Source organism: Epargyreus clarus, unplaced genomic scaffold (genome assembly GCF_041222505.1).
Source record: "Epargyreus clarus isolate Ecla_fem2 unplaced genomic scaffold, WU_Ecla_fem_2.2 ptg000021l, whole genome shotgun sequence".
NCBI lineage: Eukaryota > Metazoa > Arthropoda > Insecta > Lepidoptera > Hesperiidae > Epargyreus > Epargyreus clarus.
The window spans coordinates 5,666,291-5,684,820 of record NW_027332228.1 but is presented as its reverse complement, the minus strand read 5'-3'; the positions used below and the strand labels follow the sequence as shown (position 1 = coordinate 5,684,820).

The following is an 18,530-nucleotide window of genomic DNA, read 5'->3' as shown; positions in this document are numbered from 1 at the left end:
TTCAATTAACTTTGTATTGCTAATTGTTCACACAACTAAATAAAGTTCTCCAATGTTCTACGTGAAATTGTTACTAAGCAATTTGAAATAATACGGTACAAATTGGTAAGTTCAATATCAAAAACATTTTCAAGCATTGCAACAACCATTACTACGAAACCAAATATTTTTGGAAATAAAGATTTTGTTTATAATTGAATTAAAAGGCAAACAAGATGTAGCTCTTTATATTTAATTTAAAATAAAGTTATATTATTTCTTTTTTTTTATATTACTTTAATTTATTTTAGTTAAAACATTTAAGTGTGTAAATGTCAAAAATAAAAATATATGTTAACAATATTATCTTTGAGGTAAATAAAAATAAGGTAGGCGCCAGAATCCATGTATATCCCTTATCATCTTGTATTGCTTCTGAAAACTATGGTTGAGATCACCGATCATCGGTAGATATTTTAATTCATTATTTTTATCTATACTAATATTATAAAGAGGAAAACTTTGTTTGTTTGTTTGATTGTAATGAATATGCTCAAAAACTACTGGACTGATTTTAAAAATTATTTCACCATTCGAAAGCTACATTATCAACGAGTAACATAGGCTATATTTTATATGAAGTATATTTGATAAATAGATTTTGAGGCGATACAAAGTTTGCCGGGTCAGCTAGTTAGTAATATACAGTTTAAGTTGACGTTATAATGGTACTAAGGTATCCTGTGTATCATAAAACAAAGGCATCTCATTTAATTTCTTATAACCCCATCGTCACTTTTGTCTTCAAACTGAACATGTTCGAGAAACGAGTTCTAAGGAAAAGCTTTAAAGTTTCAAAAGGCCGATTAAAAATTATATTTGTGTAGTTAACGTTCTTGCTTTGTAGTCTAAAACACTCACAACTACTTTACAACATCGTTTCTCCGAATGACCCACATCAAAGCTGACTTAACACGATCCCTATAAATATTGTTCACGGCTACCACCAAAATAACAATGATTTCATTCATTCATCCTCCGTTTAGAGCTTCATATCTATCGCTTATGTCATTCCTGGTTCTGTGCCAATAAAACGTTAGTTATTATTATGGCTATTAAGCACTCCGATCTATTAGTTCCGTGTAATAATAACCATCTCCTATAAATATTCATGAATGGTTGCAAACTGCACTACTTTTGAATAATTAGGGCAAGGTACGCTACTACGCCCTACTATTCCAATAGATATTGGTTGGTTATATTTGAAATTTTTCAAGTTTTACGAATTTTAATTGTTATGATTACGTTGACGCCATTTGCGTAAAGACGAAATCAAGTCTTAAAATATTCTCTTATTTCTATTTCTCAATATGATATTAATATTCTTCATATATTTTGATACACATCACACATTTTTCCTGCATACAAATTAACCTAGACAGTACCAGCGCTACCCGTCGGAAATAGATGTCTCCGTCGTCCGCCGTTTATGTTCTAACTTACAATGACGTCATTATTTCATAATGCCAGTATGATAAGTATCCAAGGTCAATGTCACTCAACTCGACAATTAGCATTCGAGGTTCGTTCGACGATAGATAGAGTATTCGTGGTACCGCACCTACTTGTGATTCGGCGCGCGTGAGGTCTTGAGTGCGCGGGCACCAGAAGGAATCGGTCCCCGGTTAACACTTATTGGTCCACATGTTTCAATTGATTTCTTAGTTTAATCTATATTTTCTTTAAGTAAACTTCTCCATTTGATTTTCTCTACTTAGTTGCTAGTTTTGTATTTCGCAAGGGATATATTCTATTGTGCAAAATGTTTACATTCATTGGCATGCATGTAGCTAACTCGTATGAAGTACAAGTATGAATAGGTCATTGACTTTGTATGATTAATCATTCTCTTTGGTTACCAAAGTGGAGAAACTTATTTATATAAGTTTGAAATGTGTTAAGTATATTTAAAATGCACTTCTTTACTTATTTGTACGCACTATGTAGTGAACGTGCTTTACACGAAGAACACAAAATAAAACACATATTTATATGCAACCTTTAAAGGGTAAACACCCTTTTTTACATTCAACATTTCAACATTTTATTTATAAAATGACTTCAAAAGATTTATCTCAATATTTTATAGGTGTATACGTATAAACATGGTATTATGATCTGCATATCGATTTATAATGTACTCTAAAATATTACTACATCGACTAAGTCTTGTGTAAATAATACAATGGCGTGATAAATTATTTAATTTCATTTATATTCCAGAAGTACCTAATTTATACAAAACCTAATTAAATGAGTGTTGATAGCTTAGCATGTATCATTCCCTATAAACATGGTTTACGTTAAATCTTATCCTCGTGGGAAATGTGGAAGCAAATTAGCATTTTAGCAAATGAAACTTTATTTATTACTCCCACGGGAATACAGCGAAATGTTGTAACAGTGAACTAGCTTAACCCAACTGAGAAGTAATAGGTTTATTATTTATTGAAAATACGCTACGGAATACTATTTCACTGTCTCTCGTAATTTTCGTAACGTTTTAAAATATTGCTGACATGTAAGCTGCGTGCTTTTTGTAAAAAAAAAACAAGTTGTCGAATTATCTACCTCCTAATCCTATCCTACCCTATTATCTACCTTCGGCATCAGAACTTTGTCGCCGATTGTATTTTACTAATTTCGTCAAAACCAATTACATTAACAAACTCGAAAAGTAATACTCTTCATCCCATGACTCCACGAGGTCAACTCGATGGTACCAATACATAATAAATTTAAAATTGGGAATGTCAATTGTTTGTAAATCGTAAATAAACTTCCTATTTTTTATAAATGCTCATACATACCAGTAACTATACCTTTACTTTTACTAACTTACACTTTTTTAGATGTGTGTGTCATAAACTAATAGCAAGCTCAAAAATGGTCATTCATTTCAGTAACCATACTTCAGCACTTCTCTAAATGTGTGTTATATGTCATAAATTGAAAGCGAGCTCGAAAATGCACAATAAATACAAATAACTAAACTTTAGCACTTCTTAACAAACACACATGTTATGTGTGTCATATATTGATAGCGAGCAAAGTTCGCATCCCGTCCCGTTGCGTGTGGTGTGTGGATTGACACCTTTCCGCGCGTCACACGTATCAATCTCCGGCCACTTCTTGACGTGCGCCTCGCCAACTCCGCTCGGAATGGAATTCTAAGGCCCTGCTCACGGTGAATAGCGGCGCGGTAGAATGCACAGGGTATTATTGCAATGTGTATCCGTAGAAGTTTCACTGATTTAATGAATAATGTGCGATGATTCTGTGTGCTTTTAATGAAGGGAAACAGTGTTTTACAGTAGGAAAACCGAGGCAGTGTAAGTCATAGGTATTTGACATAAATCTGCCGAGTAGTATCTATTGTATCAGGAAGCTATTTTGTCAGTCACAATCTATTGAACGCTTAATTAGAATATATAAAATGCACATGCAATTATACAACAAAATTAATTCTTCTGTTTATGAAAGTTTGCATTAACTATAAAAATCAAAACCAAAAATTAGGTAAATTAACATATTGTGGATCACTCCTGGTAAGTGAGATTCGAAGTGTTAAAGTTTTAATCAAAATTTTAAAGCAGATAAAGACGTAAGGATTTTTTTTTTTATTTTATACCTACATTACATACCGTTTAAAAAATGAACGCTAAGTTTGTTTTAAAAAAAGTATGTTATTAGACGTGTATTATAAATTGATAACAGCTCAAAGCCATAGATTGTAGATGGTCGTTGGCTTTAAAATCTTCAACACAGTACGCTACGCTCATCTGTAAACACAACCCAACGTATCGAAGTCACATTTATTGAACTACAAGGCGCAAGTATGTATGCATAAAAAATCAAATAAAATTGGGTCGCGATTAACTCAGATGTTGAAGACTATTTATAGATACCACCAGTATCCACGATCAATCCCTATCGTACGACATCTATGTCGACAAATCGGCCATCTATTTTCATCTTCTCGGCGGCAAAAGCGCTTCATATTGTTATTTTTGTAATACAAATATCAGTAATATATCATCATATAGTTATAGGAACTAAACAAATTAAGTTTTACAAATATTTGCAAGTTAAGGATCCAGGTTTTCTATCTTTCCATCACAGAAAACTTGTCTAATAGACATAATAATTATTAAAAAAAATCGGCTGCCTAAAATATAGTCTATCACTCCCACAATTTAGAGGACATTTCATATGTTAAAATACGCGAAACTGTGTAGGCTGTAGAAAGTACCAAAGAGAAAAATCATTATCGTCGATCTTAAACCAATCGTAAATTATTCCACAAATTTGTTCAATTATAAAATACAACGAAACTTTGAAGTACCTACTACCTACTAATTTAACTTGTGGCCAGTTTGTACCAGACTGAAACAACAAACCGAACCCAAGTCGTAAAACAAAGTCCACACTATAGGACAGGATCTTTGGACAATGAAACAATGACCGGCAATCAAAACCGACTGTTACCCTGTTACCCTCGAGCTAGCATTGTTTATTTAGACCCAATCGATACCCTCATTATCTAATTAAACCGAGAGCCCTCCGGTCGACCACTCGCCTTATGCATATTTTATTAATGAACCACCAATTGGTTTGATTGCTATATCTGTAATTCCCATTGCGAGGGTTCATTTAATTCGAAATAAAACCGTTTATTCAGTTTCTTTATAAAGTTTTATATACGTAAAATATTTTATTATGAGACACATGGCTACATTAAAATCAATTTTAAACTATTGTTATCGCGAAATTTGAAACATTTTATTATATACGGGTGCTTACGATATGCGGTTTAAATGAAACATCTATAACAAATAATTAAATCTACTTAATTAATAACCGTCGATAATTTAAATAGCATAGCTTTCAAATAAATCTAAGCTGTTATTTAAAATTTACTTTGTTTCAGTACTTTGTTTGTTAAGCAAATATTTGTGTGTTTATCTTGTACCAACTCGGGTGAAAGAGCAATAAGACTTCAGGATCGAGTAGTATAATTAACGCAAATTATAATTTATAACTTAAACCAGTTCTTAATTCCAATATATGTGGATTTACATTTTTTTACAGAAAATAGAACGCTACGCCATTATAAAAATAAACGAAACTTTTAAACTTTTCTCAAACTTTCGTATTAAAAATAAAGTCATCACGCTAAACATAATATCCGTATATAGAGTACTTACTATAATGCCAAGGTATCACAATTTCGGTAATCAGCGTCTTGAGCAATGTTGCTGGCACGCATTCAGTATTGATTTTCGGTGACACATGCTGGTCTGGTGCGAGTAGGTTTGCGTGTTTGTATGGCCACTTAGTGCATTCAAGGGATAGTCCTGAGTAAGCGGTCAGTTAGTATACTGATACCTACTTGCTATGGACACCACATGCTAACTAAACAAACTATTGTTCCTTCATTCAGGAGTCAGGAGGACAACTCTTTACTAACTTGCTGAATGTGTTCGTTTTGAGGTGAAATAGCGTTTTATGGCTATAAATAAACATATTTTCTGGTAGGTAGCAAAGGTTTAACTTTATAACATCGCTCAACTTTATAACCAATGTGATCATATATGCCTATATTCTATATTTCCCTCAAGTGATATACCTAATCAGGAAACCTACCAGATTCCATCTCAGATATGTTGCTATTCCTTAGAACTAAGTAGGAATGCCTCGTACATCTTTGCTTGTTTTTGACATACATCCATAGAGATTACAGGTAAAGCATTTTTACATCGCTAATATACCTAAAACAGAAACAAAAACAGAACAGAAACAGGCGGACGGTGGTGCCACACCGTTCGACCACAAGTTTTACCATTTTAACATAGTCAAGTACTGTTATAATTACCCCATAACACCCAACAGATAAAAACAATGTCAAACAAATCGTTCGCGTTCCATAAAACTAGGGCGAACACGGGAAATGCAAAGTTACGTTCCCCGGTGCCCTATATGTTGCTGCAAATGCCACTATCAATTGCGAATGAAAATAGATGTTTCATTAATTATAAGGAACTTTGTTGCCAATTCCGTTGTCAAGATGTACACAGTGTAAAACAAATTTGTGCGCGTGTTATTTTCAAAAGTGGGTTAAAACGAAAAACTCAGTTTATACTCCTCAATGACCCATAAATTGATGCAAGTGAGAGGCGAATTTTACAAATAAATAAAATTTACTGCGTTATATATGAAATGAAGTATTAAAATAATTTTGAAATAAAATATAAATTTGTATTTTGCGAGCTGGCAAGTTACTTTCCCGGGTTTTTAAAAACCCGGTTTAATTTTTATACTTTATCTCACTTTCATTTCATGGATTGGGTTGTTTCAGATCAGATTTTGCTAAGATTCAAATCCATACAATTCAATTCGTATCGATTCAAAATCTAGATACTCTGTTTGTTACTTTCGAAACTAAGAAAGAGTGTAAAACTACAAAGGATTTTTATGGAAGTTAGGTTAATCCTGTTATGAACTAAGTTTAAAAATAACTAATAGATATCTTCAAGCCTCTGGCTGCACGAGATAACTTTCCAAAGTAAAGTAATAAAAGTGGGAATCCCTTTGCAATATCAATTTATAGCAAGCAAACAAAAGGAGTGAAATAATAAGATAAAAGAATAATCAGTTGAAAAAAGTAGGAAACTTACGACTAAAATATAATTAATAATAGTCCAGCACTCTGGATAAATTTGAGTCGAAATAAAAATAAGTACTTATGTAACAATCATACCTCTATGGGGTGTTACCTGAGTGTTACCTGCGTCGTTACAACAACTAATAAAATTATATCTGGTATTAGAAACAGTTTAGAAAACTTCTTATGTCTCTACCTCTAAAAATAATGAATCACTTTGCTACCAAACCTTTTAAGGTTTATTGGTTTATTGGTTTTAACCAATTCGGCAATTTATTTCATATAAAATTAAAATCAATTTCCATTGTAAATATTCTCCCCTCATTCTTACATAAGCTACCAGCATACTGTCAATTGCTCGGCCACTTGCTTACATTACGAGTGTAACAAACGAATCGTATCTGAAGCGTCGTCAATTGGGAGCAATGAATTCGACCTCCACACGCCCGAGACGGGACGCTATTGTATGACACTTGCATCAATGTACCACTATCATTCCGCTTCACTTCTCTTTTATATATATATACCTATATATGGATATTATTATGCAAGAATAAAAACGGCAGAAATACTACTAGGTACGGTAATACCTAAAGACAATTAACTACACAGTAGTAATAGTCATGGGAAGGAAAAGTGACATCCATGACTTATAGGCAATAAGTTGTACACAGGGAGGAATTTTCCAAGTACGCCTTCATGACTAAATCCGAAAGTATAAAAAATAGAGAAAAATGATAAAAGGTACCACAAGAGCGATTTTGATAAAAACTACAACGGCATCATTCGATTTTTTCACCTAACCTAGCCGGGAATCGAATAAGTTTATGATGAGACATGACTTCAAAGCAATGACAAGTATAATATCGCTAAAATTACAATCTATTAAATAGCAATCAAATACCGAATTGTATTTGGTATACGACAATATGAAAGCACCTCTACACTTATGATTAATGGTGTGATGCCTCTAAATTATTTCATAAAAGCAAGCACCCAAATTACGAAATTAGTCACAAGTTTGGAAGCGACAATTACGGACTCACAAATCATTTGTCACGCCCATAACCTTATCCCTAAACCTTATGATGTATGAGCTCTCCCCTGACCTTTAGCAGACGCGTCTTTAACTCGAAAATTACTCCGAGGGTCCCTCCTTTCCGCTTCGCTTGCTTATCAGCATATCCGCAAGTCTTGTCGTACACTCCAAAAGATTTTTTTGTCGAAATTATTTATAGGTTTTAAATGAAAATTGTGCACTCTGCAAATTGTGACTACAAATTGTGTCCGTATATGGTTGGGTTAGGTTAGGTTACGATTGCGCACGAATCTTAGACAATTTTGGCTTACATTTTTTTTATGTCTTCTATAAATTCTTGTCAAATAAATAAACAAACCTGTAAACTTAAGAAATCGTATATTCCGTTCTTACTTAGAGACTGGTAGATATATAATAATGTTAATATTTTAGTAACAAGAACTTTTCGCATTAGCTCAGAAAATGGCAGTTCTTTTGAAATAATAGACAAACTGCAGTCTTCTTTACTTACAAGCTTACGTTCCGCTAATTCATCCCCTTAGTAGAAAAATCCTCAAGAAGGCTTTACTTATCTCAATTATATAAAACACCCTCTGCAAAAAGCGCTATATGTTTAAAGTGAATGTTAGAATTTTACTTGTAATCAATTATGTTATTTATTTTAGTTTTCTTTGACTTTACATCGTTGAAATTAGGTAAGATTTCGTACATTTTATGTGTATGAATATCCTTTCTATTACATAGATGTTTTAAACTTTAACTTAAATTAAATATTCATATATCTTGAAAAATCGTAATCAAATTTTCATGCATTTTATTGATCCTACAAGCAAGCGTATTGAAAATTTATCATCACTGGTCGACAGATACTTAAATAACACTTGCGAGGTTCAAACATTTTTCCCGACCTCATGATGTATGACTTCCGTCCCCTGACCTTCGCCGTAAGGCACGTCTTCTAACTCGAGAATTATTTTCGAGGGTCGCCCCCACTTTACGCATCGTTTACTGTTCTTCAATTATGTGATTTTCTTTAAGTGGTCAGTCCCTTTTTCCTTTTCAAAGCGTTCGACACGGCCGAGGTCGATTTATTGAATGGTGCTTTATGGTTCCTACAATATCTATATAACTGACTTTTAGATGAAGACAAACGGATAAATCAAAAACCGATGTTCCTTCTTACAGTATTAAACAAAATAATTTTCAATCTAAATTGTATTCTTATTAGTGCCTATGATTTAAATATTTATTGTTATCACACATGTTCTTGTAGTTATGTTATATTGAACCATTCAAAACTATTTTTATGATATTGCATAGTTCGTAAAATCATTTTTATCGCTCACTTTACAAAAATATTCCGTCACAAATTGAAATAATTAATAGCTATCGAGTACCGACCACGAAGTGACAAGTTGACGGCCACGCCAATTTTAGCGGCAGCTGACAGTTTACATACTTTTTAACCGCACAGTATTATCATTGAGAGGGCAAATAGAAAACCAATAAAGGTAATTGATTAAAATTAGTTTAGTACCACAAAGATACTTAAAGTAATTACATTTATTTTCTCCTTATTTTGAGATTTTCTCAATTTCCTGAAGTACACTGGCTGTGCACGTTTTGAAATGTCTCTTTTCCAATCACTTTTACGACTATCTATTGGCGGCATACAAAGTTGTCCTTCTCACTAATAGTAGCTTAAAAATATAGTTAGATAAAGTTGTAAAATATACCTACATATGGCAAAAGTTTTTCTACTCCTTTATATGGTGTGATCATGAGCATTCTTCATGTAACACGATTTTTAGTTTACGCAGAAGATTGTTTGGAACACATTAAGGGTAATTTTGAAGCTGAAATCCTTCATCGGTCTAATGTAGAATGGAATCCAGAACCGCATGTTCTAAAAGACACACTGCTCTTCATAGAAAATCACTTTTTAAAGGAGTATATTCGGACCATTGGGTTCCATTTTATAGAAATAGAACGTACTATTCATGTTCGGAATAAATTTTACGAGCAAACGGGCGGCGAGTGTCGAGTGCACGTATTGTTATAACGCTCAGATTGTCACATTACGGCCCTACCATTTAATTGGCAAACAATGTACCATATAAAAACTATATTGAATAAATAAATTAAATAATTGGGTCGATTTTAAATCAAAACAAGATCAAATCTTAACAAAAAGAATGATAGATGTGAATTTGCTGCCCTGTTTATTTAATTTTATTTTAATAAGTGTATGTATTTTGCCTTATGTGTTAATAAGAGCTGCTGTGTTTGAAGACTGTGTTAAGAGGTGGAGAAATACTCAAACGAGACTTTCAAACTTAGGCCTTAAGGATTGAGTATTTACAACATAATAATACGTACTAAAACGTATCATAACTAAAAAAAACCTGCGAAACTATTCTAAGAAAGGCAAAATTCACCCTAACTGAAAATCAATCTCATTTGTTTTCATACAACACAAAATAACGCTGTTGACACGAGTATGGGAGTAATATTGTAGCACAAATATATTCTGCCCGCCCCGAGTCAATGATACGTGATAAATTGAATAATTGGTTTCTGCTCCGGACACCCCGACCGCCTCCGTGCCCTCGTCAGCCTTTATGAGATTTTTGACTAGAGATTCTCCTTTCTATCAAGACAAGTGCTTCGTGGTAATTATTTTATTGATACTGTTCACACGAATATAAGAATTTACTACGAGGAATTATAAAGTTTTAATTGTATCAATAATTATAAAAAAAAAAATACAACTATTTTAGTAGGTAATTAAATCACTGTGGTATCAATAATAAGTTGGCTGATGATTGTATTAGCCGTAGAAAAATAAATATTTTTAAATAGAAAGTTAAAGTTGCTTACAACGACAGATACTTAAATAAACATTTACAATAATATACCTTTATCCACTACCTTATAACACTTCCAAAGACATTGCAAAAATGTTGACAATTCATAACTCAACGCAAGACTGAATATTCCAAAAATATAAAATGTAAAAGTATTTAATAAGTGACGTAAGTTATTAATTACTAGAAAACAAATGAAGCAATGTGTTGTGACTGTAACACTAGCAAATTAATATAAACATTTTTAAATGCATTTACCTTCATATAGGCACATAACGTAAAAACGCCGTAAATGAGCGCGCATTCGTACATTCGATTACTTTTATGACCAGCGGTTTAATGAAATGGCGTGAAATCAGTTACTTCATTTAATTTTCACTTTTATTACCTCGGGCGATAAATTTCAGTTTAATCTTCTCTTCACTGAATTTCATATTTTTATACGAGTATGAATGCTTGGTCATTTCAAGTTACACTTCTGGTTATAACAAACATTCTGTCTTCATATATTTGCGTCGGTATCATCTATTTTGGTCTCATTTTAGTGTCGGCATTATTTAAAATATACTGATGTGTTCTATAAATATAGTATGGTAAAAAGTCTTATGCGGGGTATTTCAATTTGTAGCTTAATCAAAGGGAGCTTTGGGGAGCAAAGATTACTGTTTTAATCGATATTACAAATTATAACATCAGTAAGTACATACCCGTTTTCTTTATTACTTACAAAGTGTTATTAAAAATTGATGAGTTCTAAAATATATAGTAAGACTAGAAAAAGGTACTAGATTAGCTACTAAGTTACTCTGTAGATTTCTAAGTAGTTTACTCGTTGTACTACTAAAGCTTACACTTAAATTCATCCTTCAAAGGTTATTACTCTAAACGTAAACCAAAATGCCCAAAACTAGTCTTAGTTACATCATCAACCATGACCGAAGTGAACATTAATACATACTTATTGCGGTCAAGTGACCACAAATGATGGTACAGACCTCACAAAGCGATTTAATGATAGGATAGAGTTAAAACGGCCCTAAATAGCAACGGTTGCCAAGTAGTATATTATAAGTGGTATATTTCTACCTAACAACAGCAGTGTTAGGCGCTGCTGTGTTCCGGTTTGAAGGGTGTGGTAAGGGAGACAGACTTTTCCTAGGCGTTCCAGCTTAGTCCTCAGGGGTAGCGGCGCATCTGTGGCCGACCTCAGTTAGGAATATCTAATCCTATCTGGGGTTGATTACAGATGTCCATGGGCGGCAGGAGTCACTTACCATCAGGTAGACTGCATGCTCGTCTGCTACTCCTATATTACAAAAAAAAAATAGTTATCCATGAAAGAATATCATAAATCTTAATGAATACAAAGTAATATTTCATTTTAGCAATAATTTTCAAATTTAGTTACTAAATAAATATAAAGATGCAAAGGTTATCTATTAATACAAAAAATATATTTCTAAGGAATTACACATAATGTATTAATGTTCTACTCGTAAGTAGTGGTGAATGAATTAATGTTGGAGAAATTCTTTCATTATAAAACATTAAAGTTTTCCTACTGGTAATACATGTTACTGATAAAATATTTCTAAACAATAAACTCTATACATATCTAGTTCTCATAATATGGCCAACATAAAGGACTACACTCAGAATTTAAATTTAAAGTTACTGCAATTTTGAACCAAACAGATCATAATAATGAATGAGACCCGTCATAACCCCGCTTTAAACAAACCGTCCCCTTGGTGTTCTCCATCCAACGACCCCTAAATACGAATAAAGCTCTATTCACATCTGCAGACATCGCAGACACGGCGCAGACACAAGCTTTCATATCTACTATAGACGGGCGACATCCACTCCAGACTGCCTTGAGACAAATCAAGTACCCGGGCGTCTTTCAATTGTATTGAAATTTTCGAATAAGGCATTAGCAGCAATGACAAGAGTTATATTCCGAAAAGCTTCGGTAGATAAAACATTTTTGAAAAAAAAAAGTTTACGTACGCAATATGTCGACTGCATGCTCGTTTGCTACATAATATAATCTTTATTGTCTATATTATGTAGCAAACGAGCATGCAGACCGCGTGATGTAAGTGGGCGACACTGCATAGAAATTAGAAATAAAATCTAGATAGAATTGGAGTCTTGATATGATGATAATACTCCTAAGGACCAAATTATCACGCTTCACATAGGTAACAATCCATAATAACATTTTAATGACTGTTGTCGCGTGTCTGCCACGTACAGTGTTGTTAGTGTGAATAGAGCTTAACGCGCAATATGAAGAATGTTCGTCCACAAACCCGCTCATGCTACATCGCTAATGACGCCGACTGGACCTTTTTCCACAAACACTCATTAATCTTTTAGTCTCTGCCAATACATCTAGATGAACACGCAGCAAGCACTGAGGAAGCTTAAATACGATTCTCACACTTATATAATTCCCACCTCTGTGATTTATGTAATAGACATACTTAAAATACTTATTCGGTTATATTTCATTTAACATCATAGATATCTCACCGCCTTGTAATTGAAGGAAGCCATTAAATGTCTTAAACGGCTGACAATTCTGTCAGCCATTTAATGGCTGTCATGGTGTAATTTACGCGGAACAATGCCGACTTGCGCAGTTAAGTGGTGCAAAAACTTGAAATCGAAGAAAAAGTGCGGAGAAACATCGTTTTATTTGTAAATTATCTAAAAACTATTTTTTTTAATACTTGTCAAACACGAAAATAGATGACAGTGACAATTTCAATTGTCAAAACTGGTTATATTTTCTTGTTAGGAGTGATTAATCATTACTAATCTATGTTTAACATAATAATTATTTTCGAGATAAAGACAAACATTCAATATATAAAAAGCTAGTATTGAGCTTTTATCGTTAAGAACTGTTGGTTTGCAGTTGTCGGTTTTGGATAACATAAATTTATTGGACTAAATTGATGATTTTATTAGCTATTTAGTCTACCTGAACAAAATATTAAAAAAATCCCGCTCCCGCTTTCGATAGTAGGTATCTATATACAAATAGTAATAATTCACACATACAAATCACATTATACTAAATGCGTCATTACGTTGTTTTACGATAATAAGCGCTTGAACTTAGAACGTCATTAAACTTTAAATTATCTGCTGCAAAATAGACTTGCAAAATGACTCACAACCGCAAATTCTAGTTTAATATTCCGCGAGTTGTCTTCCTTTATGCTTTGTCTAAGTATTTGGCCAACACGTAATATGAAGACCTACCTACCCTCGCTATAACGCTAATGACGCCAAACCTTTTTGCCTGATCGCTCATTCGTTTTCCAGCTACCGACGTGTGCACACGGTTTTACCTACCCACCGTCGGTTGAGAATAAAATTAATTGCTTCTGTTCCTGGAGTGTGACAGTTATAAAATTTAACTCACTTTAATGGGTGAAGTGGAAATTTAAGCGCAAAAAATCTCATTTCCCGTGGATTTGTAAAGGACCATCTTGTTAAGGTTAGATTTATGCGTTATTGGTTATTGGATCGTTACTCGACTTTTTCGTATACCTTACACATATGAATCTATAGAGTTCCCATTATATATTTGAGTTTTAAAATATACAGGAGATTCGGAAACTGAATACCATTTTTACGTGATTAAGTAATAAGGTACATTATATAGCCAGTATAGGCCCATGAACATTTGCTACCACATTCAAATGGACTATGAACTCTACTTGAAAGCTGAGCTGACTCTGAATATTTAACTGCTGTGTTAGAGTTATCGTTAAACTAAAATACAGGTTTCTAATATAATATTTATGTTTTACCAAACCATTCAAGCTAGGACAGAGGACACGAGCAATAAACAAGTCAAAAATCGACGTGACGGTGATATCTTGAAAGCCCATTTTTCCAGAATGTCTGCCCCACAACAAAAGACGATCGTCTTCGAAAACAAATTATTGATCTCTGTATTACCGCCCTTTAGCTCGCTCTTCGCTTTCTCGACAATCAAAAATTTAAATGAGTTTCCCCGATCCGCATATTTTTTTCTCTTAATACCATTTTGGGATGGTATTACTCTAAATGAATATTCATTTGGCGAGAAATCGTTTAGAGATAATAGATTGAGGTTCATATTAGGATCGCGATGAATTATGGATGTCCGTTTTGTATGCGGGAATGCGACGCTTTGTCACATTAATTCGGTTTTTAAATATTAATTGCTGGGGCAATTATACTTACGATTGTGAATGTAAGAGGCGCTTAGTGGAGCTGATTTTTACCTGAAATAGAAGGAAAAAATAATTAGTATTTATAATTTGCTTTTAGTACCATACTTCAATGTAAATTTTGTACTCTATACATTTTGAGAAGTAGGAAAATGAAGGGCTCGTTAACAAAATTAATGGATTTAATTTTGTGTTATACAGCTAATTTTATTAATTTTATACATAATCCTTACAGGAAACTAAACCTACCATAAACTGTTTGAACCTGAGTGCATCAACAAAACAACACCTGGTATAATTTTCGTAGATCAATTTTATTACCATACAATTTAATTGTTTTCGCAAAGTTTTGCGCAACTTTTTAAATACGATGAAATTGATAAATGTAATACTTAAGGCGTTTCTGACAAAGAGACTATGCAGAAGAAAACATATTAAGAAAAGTATCTACCGACTTGGTACAAAAATTTATTGACAATAAAAAAATCGAATCTAGAACTCCGCAAGTCATACGAACTCAGTAACCATTGTATCGAACGCGTCGTAGAAATAACTCAACGTAAGTAATTTAGATATAAAAGTTCCAAGCGAGAAACGCAATAAGCGGACTATTGCAGTAGTCGCTGCCTACCTCCACGTACAGTACGTGAGGAAATTCCCTTACCTACTCGTACCTTACTATAGAAAGTGCACTTTTATTTGTCCGAATCGAATATATTGTGTTTTATAACTTTTACTTAAAAACGAGTTATTGAAAGATATAAAATAATAGGGATAATAAGAATATTAGCAAATTATAAGAGTAATAAAAGAGTAGGTATGTTAACTAGCCACTGCAGCCCATTGACACCTGTAACTAAACCCTGTTTAGGGAAAGCAATGATGCGTGCGCTCGATGACATATGCATTGCTAAACCTGACGACTAAATCTGCATTTATATGTAAGGACATGTAACATATCAGAAATAACGTGGTAAAACAAAATCGTTTTGTTCTTTACAATATGTGTCTATATCTATAAATATATTGTATAGAGAAATATGATTTTGACGAATACGACACGTTCAATGTCCTGTAGATATATGTATAATCTCCTCATCATCTACGTTACCATATCTTCATACTACACTGCATCCAAACTTTAATACTTTTAAAATGACCGAATAAAAAGCATTTTATTATCCGCCAGAGCACAAAATAAGTTTCTATTGTTCAAAGTTGCAGTTTTCAATTTAACAACTTTGTCCGAAATGCAGTCTCGGGGGATTCATTGCTTCTATCATTGTTTTGAAATTCATAGAGAAATAGAATAGTATATATCATCCTCATACTGTGACCTCATTTCAATTCCATAAAAACCTTTCCGTCAATGTGTAAGGGACCATGTCCAACAATGTGATAGCGAAATGATGGTGATAAATATTATTGACGATAAATAAGTGAGAGCAGTGATAGCTTAATGGTTTAAACACTCGCCTCTCCAACGAGGGATCCGAGGTTTAAATCCTAACCTCTTATTTTCAAAGTTATGTATGTATTAGAAATTAAGTATCCATTGCTTAAGACGGTGAAGGAAAACATCGTGAGGAAACCTGCATTGCAGATTTATATAAAAAAAATCTCAAAGGTAGGTGAAGTCTACCAATACCCACTTGGCCAGCGCGGTGGACTATGGCCTAATCCTTCTCATTCTGAGAGGAGACATGTACCCAACAGTGGGACAATAATGGGTTGATGACGAATAAGTCACGTTTCAGAGGAACCTAATATAAACGAGAAAAAAATAACAAACCATCTTACCCAAGCTGAATTGAGGACAGTAGATATTATTTATAAATTTAAGTACTTTCAAAGAAGAAAAAAAACTCACTGATTACACGCCAGAGCAGAAACTAAGTCTCTATAGTTCCAAGTGGCAGTTTAATATTAAACAACTTAGTATAATATTTAGTCCCACGGGACATACCTACTGCAGCTCTGATGCTTTGCAAGTTGAAGTTTTCAATCTCGTGCAACAGAAGATTGGAGTCTTTACGCTTTATTGAAAGCGTCAATCTGCTTTTAGAAAAGTTTTCGTAATACATTTAGAAGAAGCAGCCTTTTAACATCATTGGAGGTGATAGGTACTTTGAATAAAACCTTAAATAGCTTAAACATGTAAAATACCTACATGGAATAATTAGACCAATGCAAGTCCAACTCGCATTCGGAGGGTTTACCGTGGTTTAGCACCATAGAATTTTCATTTGTTCCTAATGTTATTATTTGTTGTTATTGCAGCAAGCGTTATACATCTTTGTAAAAAAAACATCAAGTGTCTATCTACGAGTATTACGGTTCCAGAAATAGAGCCCCGTGATAGACGGACAGACAGCTCAGGCTTAGTTATAGGGTTCATTTTATTTATTTAAGAAGGCACACCGACTAAGTACATAAAATTAATCTAATATTAATATGACAATGAGAAAAAGTTTTAAAATATGCACTTAAATTACAGGTTTGCACAACATTACAAATATCTTATTAACTTTTACCATTATAATGTTTACCCTATGGGTACGGCAACCTAAAAACGATGCTCACTTAATTGAAAGCAGTGTAATATCAGTAAATATTGCCTCGAGTGCAAATAAAAGTAGCTTATTACCCACCGGAGTAGAAACTAAGTCGCCATTGTTGAAAGTTGCAGTTTTCAATCTTGAAAAACTTAGTCCATAATTCAGTCTCGCGGGACGAACTACTGCTCCGCTCTCCGCCGGGAATTTGTTAGTTCACGTAAGAAGTTGATTATACCGGCAAACACCGTTGACTTTTTATGAAATTGAAGTTAATGAGCATGCAATCCTGCTTATGGTATGTAGTTTTTTTTTATAATACAGGAGTAGACGAGCATGCAGTCCACCTGATGATAAATGGCTACTGCCGGCTATGGACATCTGTTATCAACCCCAGATAGGATTAGGTATTCCTACCTGAGGTCGGCCACGGATGCGCCGCTACCCCTGAGGAATAAGCTGAAACGCCTCGGAAAAGTCTGTCTCCCTTACCACAGCCTTCAAACTGGAACACAGCAGCGCCTAACACTGCTGTTATTAGGTAGAAATAGCAGTTACTGCCGCGCATAAACATGTTATTGCTATCTATTGGCGATGCGTTGCCTCTGACAACAAAGCTGGAATGCCACGAGTAAGTGTCCGGAGAATAGACAGTACAACATACGGGCCCTTACCGCCCTTACCCTTCATAAAAGAGCACAGCGGCGCAGAACAACGCGCGACAGTAATGCCACGAAGGTCAAACCATGAAGGGCTCACCTTTGTTACGAGTCTTTAATAATCATCATTAGACCATACTAGTCTAATAGATTTTTAAAAACAGAAATAGGTCGTTCGAAATATGAATTACATGTATGTGAAAAAAATGGATAAGTAGCAAGACTTAGTATTTCGTGCAAAGTATTTTTTTTACGATTAAAAGCATAATAATAAAAAAATCCTTGCCCTTTCTTTATATTTAATAAAATATGATACGAGACTCTAGGCAATGTTATGGGCACAAAAACACAGAATAGTTTATACGTCATACGAACACGTCTTTATACTAAAATATTCTAATATCATACAACAAAATTAAATTCGTAATACTTGCCGTGTTACAGAAAGATAAAGTTTTCATTCTTGTTT

At 33.7% G+C, this 18,530-nt stretch overlaps 1 protein-coding gene across 4 annotated transcripts in view; it reads right to left on the bottom strand.

Moving 5' to 3' along the window:
* Window positions 1-18,530, bottom strand: part of heph (polypyrimidine tract-binding protein 1 heph) — a 534,307-nt gene that overhangs the window by 430,032 nt on the left and 85,745 nt on the right. Inside the window, exon 1 of one of the 4 annotated variants that reach the window (XM_073084199.1) lies at window positions 14,861-14,879. The exons of the other annotated variants lie outside the window; for them this stretch is intronic. The gene's annotated coding sequence lies outside the window, so the exon portion shown is untranslated. Of the gene's footprint in view, window positions 1-14,860; window positions 14,880-18,530 lie in introns of those variants that run through there. 4 annotated transcript variants of the gene reach the window in all.